This window comes from Euleptes europaea, chromosome 10, assembly GCF_029931775.1.
Source record: "Euleptes europaea isolate rEulEur1 chromosome 10, rEulEur1.hap1, whole genome shotgun sequence".
Lineage (NCBI taxonomy): Eukaryota > Metazoa > Chordata > Lepidosauria > Squamata > Sphaerodactylidae > Euleptes > Euleptes europaea.
The window spans coordinates 73,495,187-73,508,130 of NC_079321.1; the positions used below are offsets into that span (position 1 = coordinate 73,495,187).

Below are 12,944 nucleotides of genomic sequence, written 5' to 3' on the forward strand. Positions count from 1 at the left end.
GTGAGAACAGCAAACATGCAGCCTGAAGATTACGAGCTAAACCATGTATTGAAGAAACAACAAACTGAGCTATGTGAAAGAAATAGCAGTCATAGGCAGGATTTGAATAGGTAGATTCTATTTTCTGTACACATTTGGTGCTCTGAGTCAGGAAAATGGAACTGAATTTTTTTACATTCTGCCTGTGAAGTTAATATTTGTTTTATTTTTATTCCATTTATACCATGCCTTTCCCCAGTCAGGCTGGGCTCGGAGCGGCTAGGTAATACATAAAAAGGTAAAGGTCCCCTGTGCAAGCACTGGGTCATTCCTGACCCATGGGGTGACATCACATCCCGACGTTTTCTAGGCAGACTTTGTTTACGGGGTGGTTTGCCAGTGCCTTCCCCAGTCATCTTCCCTTTACCCCCAGCAAACTGTGTACTCATTTTACCAACCTTGGAAGGATGGAAGGCTGAGTCAACATTGAGCCGGCTACCTGAAACCGACTTCCATTGGGATCGAACTCAGGTCGTGAGCAGAGCTTGGACTGCAGTACTGCAGCTTACCACTCTGCGCCATGGGGCTCTTAGGTAATACATAGTTACCTAAAATTAGTATGGTTATATTGTTTAGATATGCACTCATAATTGTACAAGCATAGAAAACAGCCAGAAGGGTCATAACAAAGAATGAGTTAATATAAGCATATTCTAAGAAAAATATTTTTGAACATTAGTACTACCAGAATAATAATACAGAATAATAAAATTTCATCTGTTTTATTCCTGTCTTTCCTTGTATGCATTATCATTGGTATATCATAATCACTTCATGCATGAGAACTTACCACTTGATCAGAAAAAACCCCAAAAAATCAGAGATGGTAACCTAGTAACATTTTGCAGTTAACGAGCTTAAAATGAGGTGAAGTGGTTCTTTCATAACAATAGTTATTATAGCATTTCAGCTTATTGCATAGAATTGCATGTTTCCATGTTGGTTTTACCACAAAATCAAGTAGATATATGATTTTCAGAACTAAATCTAATCCTCTGGGGTAAACATTACTGTATTAGTAAAAGTTCACTATTTAATGTTGTCTCTGTGTAATGCTGGCAGATTTGTGTATTTAAAGTTTGATCTTTCCCAATCGCATCAAAAGAAGAGATTATAAATCCAGTTTAAATAGAAATAGGGCATGTCAGTGTGGAGTGCAGAGACCTCCCACATCTGCTCCCTATATTATCCAGCCCATTCCTCCTCCAGAACTTTTCTCCCAACTAGCTTTTTTGCAGTATCTCAGTTTTTTCTTTACTTGATCTTTCTTCTTCAGCTCTTGCCACAGTTTTTGCTGTTTTGTCTTCTATCTTTCATTGGATGAATGCAAATTCACTCAAACATAACTTTGTGAGTATCTTTTACCTCCTTCTAACCCTTTTCAACAACCCTTTTTCTTGTTCTTGATAATATTGCTGCTTGTCTTTTTTGTTCTGTATGCAATCTTGCTTTCTGATTATTTCATCTTTTCTCTCTATTTCCAGTCTTTTTGTATATGTTTATTTTCAGGTGATTTCTAATTTCCTTGTGCAGATAATACCAACATTTTAAGTTTATGCTCCTACTATTTCCTGTATTGACTATTGTGACATTTCTTGTTCTTCCTGCCTCTACACACTGTTTTTAAATGTTGCCACCCATTTGATATTTGTCATTTGTTCAGGTGATATCAGTCTTTTGTAGTGCTGTTTTTTAAAAAATATTTCAATATAGGATGCAAAAATACAAACATAAAATATAATACAACACATACAACATTCCATACTTCTAGCTATTGAAAGAAACTTTCTCTTACCTTATTATTCCATAGCATTATAAACAAGCTCTGTAAATTTATCCGAACACGTGGTGAAACTGTTAAACCTTAGAGGGTGGTTCTTAGTTTTTTCCATTTTGCTACAATTGCCAATTTAGCAAAGATAAGTAGGCTCCAAACCAACATGTTCTTTTACATAACCCAGCAGAATAACTTTCGAGTCGGGGTGTATTACAACCCAACTGTACTTTTCTTTTCAGTACCTTTCTTTCCCTTCAAATATCTGTGATAAAAGTTTTGCACTTATTTTCATATGACTTCATGGTCTTGCCCTACACGTATCTTCCCTCTATATTCTCTTCCTTGGAATGCTCATTGTCCCTGCCTGTATCCATTTTCCCATGTAGCACCCTATTATTGGATTGCCCTTGCACCTCTCATCTAATTCTCTTCTCTTTTATTACATCCAAGCACCACTTTAAGAACATCCATTCTGTGTTGTTGTTTCTGTGTGTTTGACCATCCTTCCCTTTTCCTCTCTTTTCTTTTCCTCTCTAATGTGTCTTGCATTTAAAGTTAAATCATAAAACTGCAGGAAGTGCCTTTTTCATTTTTGTATTTCATCGTTATTTTACATGATTAAGACAATACTTTATTCTACCTAAAAACCAATATACTTTACGAACAGGGGACCTTGGAGGACATCTACTCCTCCCATTTGCCCCCTTTCACACTCGATCTCTGTTCCCCACCCTTTTTAGTTTCCCCTTTCCCCCACTTTCCCTCATTTGCTCCAGCTCCCACTTTTCTCCCTCTTTCTGGCTCCTGATTTTCTTCTCCAATCCTATGGGTTGCTACTTTCCCCCTCCATTCTATCCTAACTTTCCCCTACATGGCTAGACTGCCTTCCAAAAAAACAAAACACATAAGTGACAAGATCTTGTAAAATCTCAGCTGCCGTTTTAGATTCCCCAGAGCACTCTAAAAAGTGGCTAGGATCTCATGAGATCTTGGTACTTGATTATTTGTGTGTGTCAAACCTTTTTAAATTCAGGATTTTCCTGGAAACCTGGAAGTTCTGCCAGGTTTGCAGACACATCTACCCTAGCTCTGGGCGGGCCTAGGGGGATGTAGCTAACAGCACTTTTATTGATGGTTTGAATTTTCTCTGAGTAGACATCCAATGATGTTATTCAGTTTGGTGGGGCTCCAGCACACCAGGGAAGGAACTCTGTATGTTCTGTGACCTGTAATTTCTGCACATAATCCCAGATGTTGAGAACTGAATAAGCAAAAGAAACTCCTCTTCACTTCTTATGATGGTAGCTCTTAGCTCTACTAGTAGGTACCATGTGGTGGGAAATGCCGTCTAACCCAGCTCACAGTGATCATGTAGGGTTTTTGAGGAAAGAGTGAACAGAAGTGGTTTGCTTTTACCAGCCTCTGAGTAGCAACCCTATAATTCCTTGGTATTTCCCCATCCAAGTATTAATGAGGACTGACCCTGCTTAGTTTCCAAGATCTGATAATATCAAGCTAACCTGGGTCATCCAGGTCAGGGTGGTAGATTCCGGAGCTGTGCCCTGTTTTTCTGTGTGAAAGATAAGATGAAAATTTTTAATCTCCCAAATAATGAATAATGTGTTCTTCAGATGTCTTGCTGAGTAGCCTGAAAATGGCTTCAATGGAATGGCTTCAATGGATATAATACCAGACAAAAGATGAATTAAAGAGCATAAGTAATTAAATTAATGTGTTAAGGTACATTAGTGGTTTGTCTTTACTTAAGAGTTGTATTTATGAGGAAAGAACCATAAGTAAACCAAATAGGTCATTATATAGAATAATCACATCATAAATTGAATATTATCTGTTTTTTATTGGATAGATTTTCAGGCTCCTGAATGGAATCCATCTTATTTAGAAAAGTGTGTGGTTTTATTACTTTCTATGGTAAAAATGAATACATTTTTATTGTTAGAAAGACCCTGAGATGAATAGATTTTCATTAGAATATATTTCTGAGGGTGATTAGGGATCTCCAAGGAAATTTGCTCTTAAGCCCAGAACACTAACTCTTGATCACATGTACGCAAATAATCTTGAAGGAAAAAGTCTTTGTTCTCATCTAAGTAATTCACCTTCAGTTAGAAAGAATAATGGAAGCTGATAGGGAAGTGCATAAAATTAAACATAGATTTCACTGCCATATTTCAGCCACTGAGCTTGAACAATTCATCTACACCATATAGTGTAGCAAAGTAGTTGTAGAGAATGGTAGAAATGCTAGATTTCACTGGCAAGGAAACAAGTTTCTCACAAAACCTAACCAACCTGATGGATGGATGGTTGGTGGATGGATGGGTGGATGGATAGATATAAATTCAGAGAACCCAAGAAGCATTTATGAATACGTTGTTGGCTAATGCATGGTCAGTACAAATTCTTTACTGTTTTGCTCATGTAAGATCAGGATTGTGGACTGTAAATAACAGTCTTGCTGAAAACCATACTTGAGAATCTTCATAGGAAGGAAAGGATATCTTGCATTGATCCCTTGGAACAGTGTGGATTTCTTAATATATGTATGTCTCAACTTTACTTTGTTCTTGTTAAATAAAATTTATAGAAAGATATTTATATGAATAAAACGTATGTTTTATTAAGCAATTTTGATCAGTTCTTTAAAGAAAGTAGCAAAAATAATCACAACCCCTTAAAAAGTATTGCAAACCTTTTGAAAACATGAATTTGATAACAATCAAAATAAATTATAAGGAAAATACTTTCAATTTATTTAAGAAGGAACAAGAACAATGCTTAAAAAATTCTGGATAAGTTATTGATTGGAATATTTTTCATAATTATTTAGTGTAAAAGAATTGCCCCAATTACATATTTTTTCATTAAAACTGATTATTTGAATATGTTTAAAAGCTGTGCTTTAGATAATGATGTCTATAATGATTCAAAATTACCATTGTGACATCTTGCATTCCCTGACTCATTTTGCCAGCAAAGAAAACCTGGCATTTCTTTCAAGATTAAACTAAATCTCCTTTAGATAGTCTAGGAAAGCATATTCCATAGTTCCACTAGATAGTTTGCTTTTTTGGGGTAGCTATTTTTATGGTATGGAATAGTTTTCAAATCTGATAAATCAGAACTGTCTTGAAAATTGCTGTCATAACTTTGTTTTTGTTTCTGTGGGTAAACATGCATAGCCCTACTTCACTTGTCATCAGCTCAGAATATTTTATCGGGTTAGTTAATCTTTTATCTTTTCTTTTTTTCTTTTTTTTTCTGGCTCATAATATTTTATTTATTTCTTGCATTTGAAGTACTCCTTGATGACATCTTTGGCCTGAGATTCTTTGCCATAGTCTTTTACAACCACACAACTGCAGCCCACAACTTTGCGGGGTTTTCCTTCTCTGTCGATCTTGCGGGACTACCCACTCACCCAGGTTCTCTTTGCCATCAACCTTTACCAGATTGATTTGGTGTTCAGCACAAAGTGCTTCAACAAGCTTTACATACATGGGCTCATCCCAGTTGGATGCAAGAACACAAAGGTGGGCTTGGCGTTTGTCTAAGGCTTTGGCAGCTTCATGAATTCCACAGGCTAAACCATCATGGATAAGTGCGGTCTTAAGCACTTCTTGAAGGGCGGTGTTAACATCCATTACACCTCCAGCAGCAATGTCTTCCTCGGCCATGGTTGGTGGTGATGCTCCCGCCCGGGGTTGCTTACAGCCTCCACGAGTCGGCACTGGAAAGGGCTGGTTAATCTTTTTTCAACAATCTGCAATTTAAATGCACCTGCCTTTAAAAAACCAAGGGCAATCCACAGAAGCCCAGCACAACAATATTAATCATGGGTTCCACTTGTTTTCTCACAGAACCTACAAGACCTTTCTTAATGGGCTTTTTAACACCTATCTATCCAGGAGCCCAATTGTCCCCAAGTGGTCCTTGTCTCTGGTTCTGGTGAAAATTATGGGCGCCCCATATGAGCCTTTGGCTTCTTGCCCTGTGCACCTAGCCTCTATGAAGGCCTGTTTTCTAGTGGTGATTACTTCGGCCCACAGAGTTAGCAAGTTAGCTGCCCTTAGGATGGACTTACCTTTTATGAAAGTTTTCCCTGAAAGAGTGGTGCTCAGACTGTCGGCCCGGTTCCTGCCCAAGGATTCAGGAGGTCATCCTTCTAGTCATCCCCCCCCCCCAATCCAGTCTCTGAGGTGGAAAGAGCTCTGCACTTAGACGTGAGGAAAGCGTTACTGTTTAACTTACAAGGATCAAGGGATTTAGAAAGAATATGTTCCTATTTGTTTGTCACTCTGATCCCAATAAGGACAAAAGGTATTCACCACATATCCTATGAGAAAGCTGGTGTACCATGCCTGATAGAAATTTGTGCGCACTCCACAAGGGCCCAGGCTTCATCAGCTGCTTCCTTCCAGGGTGTTTCCATTAAGGAGATTTGCAGAGCGGCAACTTGGGCTTCAGCTGACACTTTAATACACCATTATGCCCTGGATCTGAGAAAAGAGGTGTGGTTGGGAAGGCAGTCCTCCAGTCACTTTTCCTGTGAGAGGAGAAGCTCCCACCCACCATCCTGGTAAAGCTTGGTACTGTCCCTATGTAGGACTGCACTAGAACACCAACGATAAAAATAGAGTTGCACTTACCTGTAACCGCTGTTCATCGAGGTCTTCAGTGCAGGCACATCCCTCCCTCCTGCCCTGCTGTGAGCTCTTTTTACTATCCTGACTCCGGCGGCTCAGGGGGAACTGAGGGAAGGTGGTGCAGCACGGTGGTAACATGTGTGACTGGGTTTTCACATAGATCTTTCTACAAACCTGAAAAATGCCCCAGGGTTGCAGAAAAATGTGCAGCCTTAAAAAAAAAAATACATTGTGGGTTTTAAAAATATTTAAATGATAAAAAGAATGCCTGTAGATTTAAGACACATAAGCCCTCAGTGGCTGTTGCTAGGCAACCACAGTGTTCAAAGTTCAGTAAAAGGTGGGGGGGGCAGAGCTTTTTCCAGGGTTGTTTTGGCCTTTGAAGAAGGACTCTTTGGGCCAGTCCTGGCAGCAACCACCAGGCTACCTGCTACCGCCTGACTTGTATGACTCACCCAGACGTGGCTGCTTGCTAATGTTCAACAGCAGCCACCCTATGAATGGCAGTGTAGTGCAGCAGTTAGAGTCTCAGAGCTGGGTCTGGGAGACCCAGGTTCAAATCACCAGTCTGCCATGGAAGCTCAGTAGCTGATATAGGGCCAGTCACATACTTTCAGCCTAACCTACCTCACAAAGTTGCAGTGAGGATAAAAAGGAGGAGCGGAGAATTATGTAAGCTGCTTAGGTCCCTACTGTGGAGAAAAAGGAGGTATAAATGAAGTACATAAATAATAACTATAGCTGAAAATGGCAGGGTGGTGAATGAATGGCTAAGAAGGAGAGAGTGAGACAGGGAAAGGGGAAAGGATATGGGGTTTACCAGGCGGAGGAAAGGGGAAATAATATGGGGAGAGGAATACAGAGGAAAGTGATATGGCCTCCTACACATCCTTGAGGGTTCCTTGCCATGCAAGTGGGCAAGAGGTTGCCAATGGGGGAGTTGAAGACAGAGGGGAAGATAAATGTAGTTTGGCTGTTTGGTGAGAAAAAGAGAAGGAAGCAGGAAAAGGGGAGAAGCTATGGGGGCTTTCAAGAAAGAGGAAAAGGAAATAGTGGGGAGAGGGAAATGAGATGTCCCCCACAAGTCCTTTTAAAATACATTCTTCTGGGTTTTTTTGATAAAGTTTATTCACATACACCAACAGATTTACCCAGAAGTTTTACCTTGTGACAAAGTTATTACAGTCCAGTCCTGTGCATGTTAACTTAAAACTAAATCCCACTGAATTCAATGGAACACATTTCTACATGTGCATAGGATTACAGCCCTAATTGTTACACCATTATATGTATAGTGGGTTTATGTACAAGGACAAAATATTTAAAATAAACTAAAAGTGTCTCTATTCCATCACTCTGCTCATTTGTTCTTAAAACTTCAACGCCAGCTGACTCTTTTTTGCTATACACATACAAGAATGCTGAAGATCACATCTTTTAAACATGCCGTTATAGTGTTTTTAAAGACAAGCTTATGAAGTGAAGGACATTGCTCTCTGCATCCTGTACTATCTGCTACCAATTTATGGATTATCCCTGTTTACTGATCAGTTCTATGATGTTTCTGAAGCTATTTACACCCCATGCAAATAAACATCACAGACTATAAAGGTCTGTCCTTGTACCGCTTAAATATGTTGAAGTTAGAGGGTGGTGGAAAGATGGTAATGCTTTTTTCCTCCATGTAGAACACACAGCATCTAAATATAGGCAAATAATAAATCTGTATCATTAATCATTAATGCATTAGTAACAAAATACAGGATCAGCATAATCCCCTTGGACATTGACAAGTGCATGCTGCCATCTTAAATAATGGCATAAAAGGCTACCCGGCTACCCAATATAGATTTACCATAGCAAATGAGCTTGCATTACTGTATATATTTTGTTGTACATCCCTCTATTATCAATAACAGTCTTTGTGCCTTACAAAGGGCAGCTCATGCAGGAAAAGAATAATTGCCATTCTGCATGGAGCCAGTTTATTGATGAGGTGGACATAAGTAATATTTTTAGCCTGCTGGCTGTCCATCTGTAAGCAGTTTCCTGGAGCTGCCACTTCTCCTTTCCCAGGAAACAGTTATGGCTTTGTCTACCCAAGGAAAATAATGAGATCCATCTATCAAATGGGAAGCAAACAATAAACTCTATACCTTCCAATTAATTTGTTTTTCACCTCTGTTTATCAATGTGCATGCAGTTAACTATCCATCATATTATAAGCACTTAAAGAAGTACATTTTTCATAGGCTGAATCCATTAACCCTTTTTGCTAGCAAATATATCTGAATGCCCTCCAGCTCAAGACTGGGTCTTTGACAAAATCCATCATTTTGGAGAGGCAGGAATCTAACCGTATAAAGTGCTTGGTAAAGCATGCTGAAATTATATAGTTAAACCAGTGGGGGAATTTGGCCTTTTTTTTTTTGAGTGAGCTTTATTTTTTAACACAGAGTAAAATACAAAATGTACAGTATGATAAAAAGAATATATGCTTAGTTCCTTTTCTTCTCCTATATACTTCACCTATGGACTGTGCTTATGCTGGCACCTTGGGACATCTTAGTTGCCACTCGCACATCAAAAGATCTCAATGGTGCAGGTCAATTTCCCGAGCTTAAAAAATGTCCTTTGATCAAAGTCAAAATATTTTTTCAGCTTATTTTTGCTGCTATCTCTTGAAAGCGCTTAGTGGAATTCCAGGGCCAGCAATGTTACTGCTTAGACTGTGGTTTCTAACCACTACAAACAGTGCAAAAGGAAACATCATGTTCCAGGCAGCCGGTGAAAATGTTTGACTGTGGCAGGCAAAGCATTTGATAGTCCCAAAACTTTCTGTGCCAGCAAATAAGAGCTTAGACTTGGTTCAAGCTGCTGCATTTCAATAAAGTCACAAAATGAATTACTTGCATCATGAAAAATGCAAATAAACAATTAAAAACTGTTCTGATTGAATTAAACAAATGTTGCCATGATTTTTTATAAACTTCTGGACTGTCTAAGATTTCTTCCAAAGGAAGAGAAAGGAGTCGAGCTGTTCAGAAAAATACGCAGGAACAGGACACTTGATTGACTTTTGATCGAATTTTAGCCATCTAAAATGATGAACTAGTTCAGTTAGGGGAAGGTGCCGTTTGGCACAAAAAAGAAGCCCGGAGTGAAATGACCCAATGAGGCAAGACTAGCTCCATAACTATTATTCTAAGCGTTTCAACTCAAGCAAGGCATTGTTGGACACAGCACTCTGTAATCTTGCTTTAATCTTGCTAAATGAAAGGAGACCTGATCACCTGAAAACGTCCTGGTCCCCTTATTTGGAAGACCTCCACTGTGAAAGCTGCTCCTTGCTCCAACCAGAAGACTTATTTCTGTCTTTACTTCGACTGACCATGTCCATGTCCAGGAATATCAAATGCTTGTTACCTTTACATCATGTCAGCAGCATTCCCAGTTTGAATCAGGACCACAGGGTGAATTAACCATTCTCCCATTCTCTTTTTTTCAGATAGAAGTCTCCCCGTGTGCTGCTGTTCCTATCTTTTTTTCTTTCTTTCTTACCAGGGCTAATAGCATCCTTAGTTGTTGATTTCTATCTGAAAGAAAGGGGGCAGAAGAAAAGGGTTAAACCATTGTTCCTTCAGCATGGTGACCCCAATGCTATTAATCAATGGATTTCCCACAAAAAAATCAAACAATACCAATATCAAAATCGTTTCTGTTATATGTGTGTGTGTGTATACAAATATACACACATACGCACACACACATATACAATATGTGTATATAAAACTTAATATATAAAATATATTAAGTTGCTGGTTTATGTTTGTAACAGTTTATAATGGTTTTGTAAGAAAATATTAGTTGTTGTTTTTCCATAGCAGCACATTTGCAAAAAAAAAAAAGTTATAGAAGTCAGCTCAAAGTGAGCTAGTTAATTAATAGGGCAGATGTAAAACCTGGGAAGACATCCAGATCCATCTTTTTAAAAAATGGATATGTCCAGTATTGGCTTCACTAAACACTTTCACCCTCTGTTCCTATGCAACTACAAGTGATACTAATTAAGGTATTCAAGCATAAACAAACGTAGACTACATAAATGTGTAGGCTGATTCAGTATTTACTACTGCAAGTGTTATAGCTGTATAAATACAATTCCTTTTTCACTGCCACCACCAGGCTGTGACTTAGAGGTGATTTGGCTTTTAACTTGTGTTATGCTGTGCTCACCTCTGCTGTGTAGGTCGCAGTAGCACAGGCTAAGGATTCTTGTGAGAGCAAGATTGGCCAGGCACACAACTCATTAAGTGTACAGATCAACCCAGTTTATTAAGCATATTTGCACACTATACTAACAACTGCAAATGACCAAGTAAAAGCATGCAAGACACACCATATTACTTCATTTATGGGAATTAAGGATACCAATTGAAGGTATGCTTCCTTGTCGCTGTCACTTCAGCGCTTAGGATTAGTGAGATGGCAGCAATTAGCATGGACCTCCTGTTCCTGAAAGTCTTCCCTGAAAGGGTGATCCTGAGGCCTAGCACCCAGTTTATGCCCAAGGTGGTCTCACAATTTCACTTATCACAGAAACTGATACTGCCAGCATTTTTCCGAAACCCACATCGGATAGTGAAAGGACACTACAAACATTGGATGTGAGGTGAGCTTTATTGTTTTACTTAGAGAGGTCTAAGGAATTTAGGAAAGACTTGGCATTAGTTGTTTGGCATTTTGGTACAAATAAGGGGAAGATGGCAGTGCTCATGTGAGTAAGAAGAGCCAGCAGTTCAGGAGGAACTGAGGGGAAGGAGCGCAACAGCGTCGGGACAAGTGACTGCCTTGGGTGGGAACAGATGTACAGAGCCGACGCACTGCACTCGCTAGTGGTAGAGCTATGAAAAAAACTCCTGTCAGCAGGCATGCATATGCACAGTGTCAATGTGTGCCTGCTCAGAAGACCTCAATGGACATCAGTTACAGGTAAGTGAAACCTGTTTGTCAGAAGTTAATCTTGACTACACAAATATGACCACTTTCAAGTGGCTGGGCCAAACAAACCTCCCTTATGACGGAGTTTCGTAATACTGGTCTCACCATGGGGAAAACATATTTATGGTAAGACACAATCTTAACAAAGATGGTAATGGCATCCTGGATAGCCCCAGGCTAGCCTGATCTTGTCAGATCTCGGAAGCTAAGCAGGCCTGAACCTGCTACTATTTGGATAGGAAATCTCCAAGGAATACCAGGGTCGTGACACGGAGGCAGGCAATGGCAAGCCACCTCTGAACTTCTCTTGCCTTGAAAAGCCTACAGGGTCACCATAAGTCAGCTATAACTTGACAGCAATTAAAAAAAAAAATCCAAAGTGAATTTATTCACTTTAATTTATTGGGGGTGGGAGAAGGTACTCAGCATGAATTTAGCATGGGGGAAAAACTGGGAGCTAACGTAAATCAGCAAGAATCAGTGTTATTATGATCTTTGTGATCAGCTTGCGCTAGCAGTCAAGCTTCCACATCATGAACTATTTGAAGAAATCCTATGATTTATCCTGAAATACTTTTTTTTTATTTTAAATGTCTGTAGCCTTGGATTAAACTCTTATAAACTATTGCTTATCTCAGGTTAGTTGTTATAGGTAAACAAGTCCTACTGTGACATCACTCCAATACCATTATAAAAGCTATTCAATCTATGTGAAGCCAAAAGGGGCTTCACATAGTTCATTCTCCAGTTCAAAATTTTTTGTTTGTTGTGATTTAAATGTTAGGTATAGCAGTTCCTGTAATCTAGGAAATCTGTTGCTTTAAGCATCATTATTCAAATTGAAGAAACTCTCTGTATGTATAAATGTGCATATAGGAAGCTACTTCATTCAAAATTACCTATAATGAAACAAGCCAATGTAACAAGTTTTACTGAAAGGACCTAACTATGTATTTTTTTACATATGCAAAAATGCTCCAGAGAAAGCATGAAGACATTTTTGTTACATAATATTTAGAATAATAAAAAACTATTGTGGCTATCTAGGAGGGAAAAGGTGATATGACACTTTGGTCATATGTAAACTGCCACTTGAATGGGGTTTGAACACTCACACTGAAAGCATCTAAAAGCAGCATGTGTAAAACCACTAGTTAGAAGTAAACACCCAAAGGTCCTGTTCTGATAAATGTGACAATAGGTGAATGTGAACCCCAAGGAAATTAAATACTCCTCTGTGCACTATTCCTTCACAATGTAGCCATTATATGATGCATTTTCTACCATCTAATGCATTGTCAAAATTCAGGAATTTTGTCAAAATACAGGTTTTTTTGCTTGTTTTTTACTAGACAGATATTTATGAGTTAGAAAAGGGAATAATCTGGCAATTAGAAGGACATTTTTTTCTCCTGCCAGCTGTTGACAGGAACATTTTGCTCTTGTAGTGCTGCCAGCTT

At 38.9% G+C, this 12,944-nt stretch overlaps 1 protein-coding gene and 1 pseudogene across 2 annotated transcripts in view; one reads left to right on the top strand and one right to left on the bottom strand.

Annotated features, from left to right (window-relative positions):
• Positions 1 to 12,944, top strand: part of NKAIN2 (sodium/potassium transporting ATPase interacting 2) — a 722,370-nt gene that overhangs the window by 142,493 nt on the left and 566,933 nt on the right. The gene's annotated exons all lie outside the window — the stretch shown is intronic.
• On the bottom strand, positions 5,118 to 5,565 carry LOC130483790 (40S ribosomal protein S12-like; annotated as a pseudogene).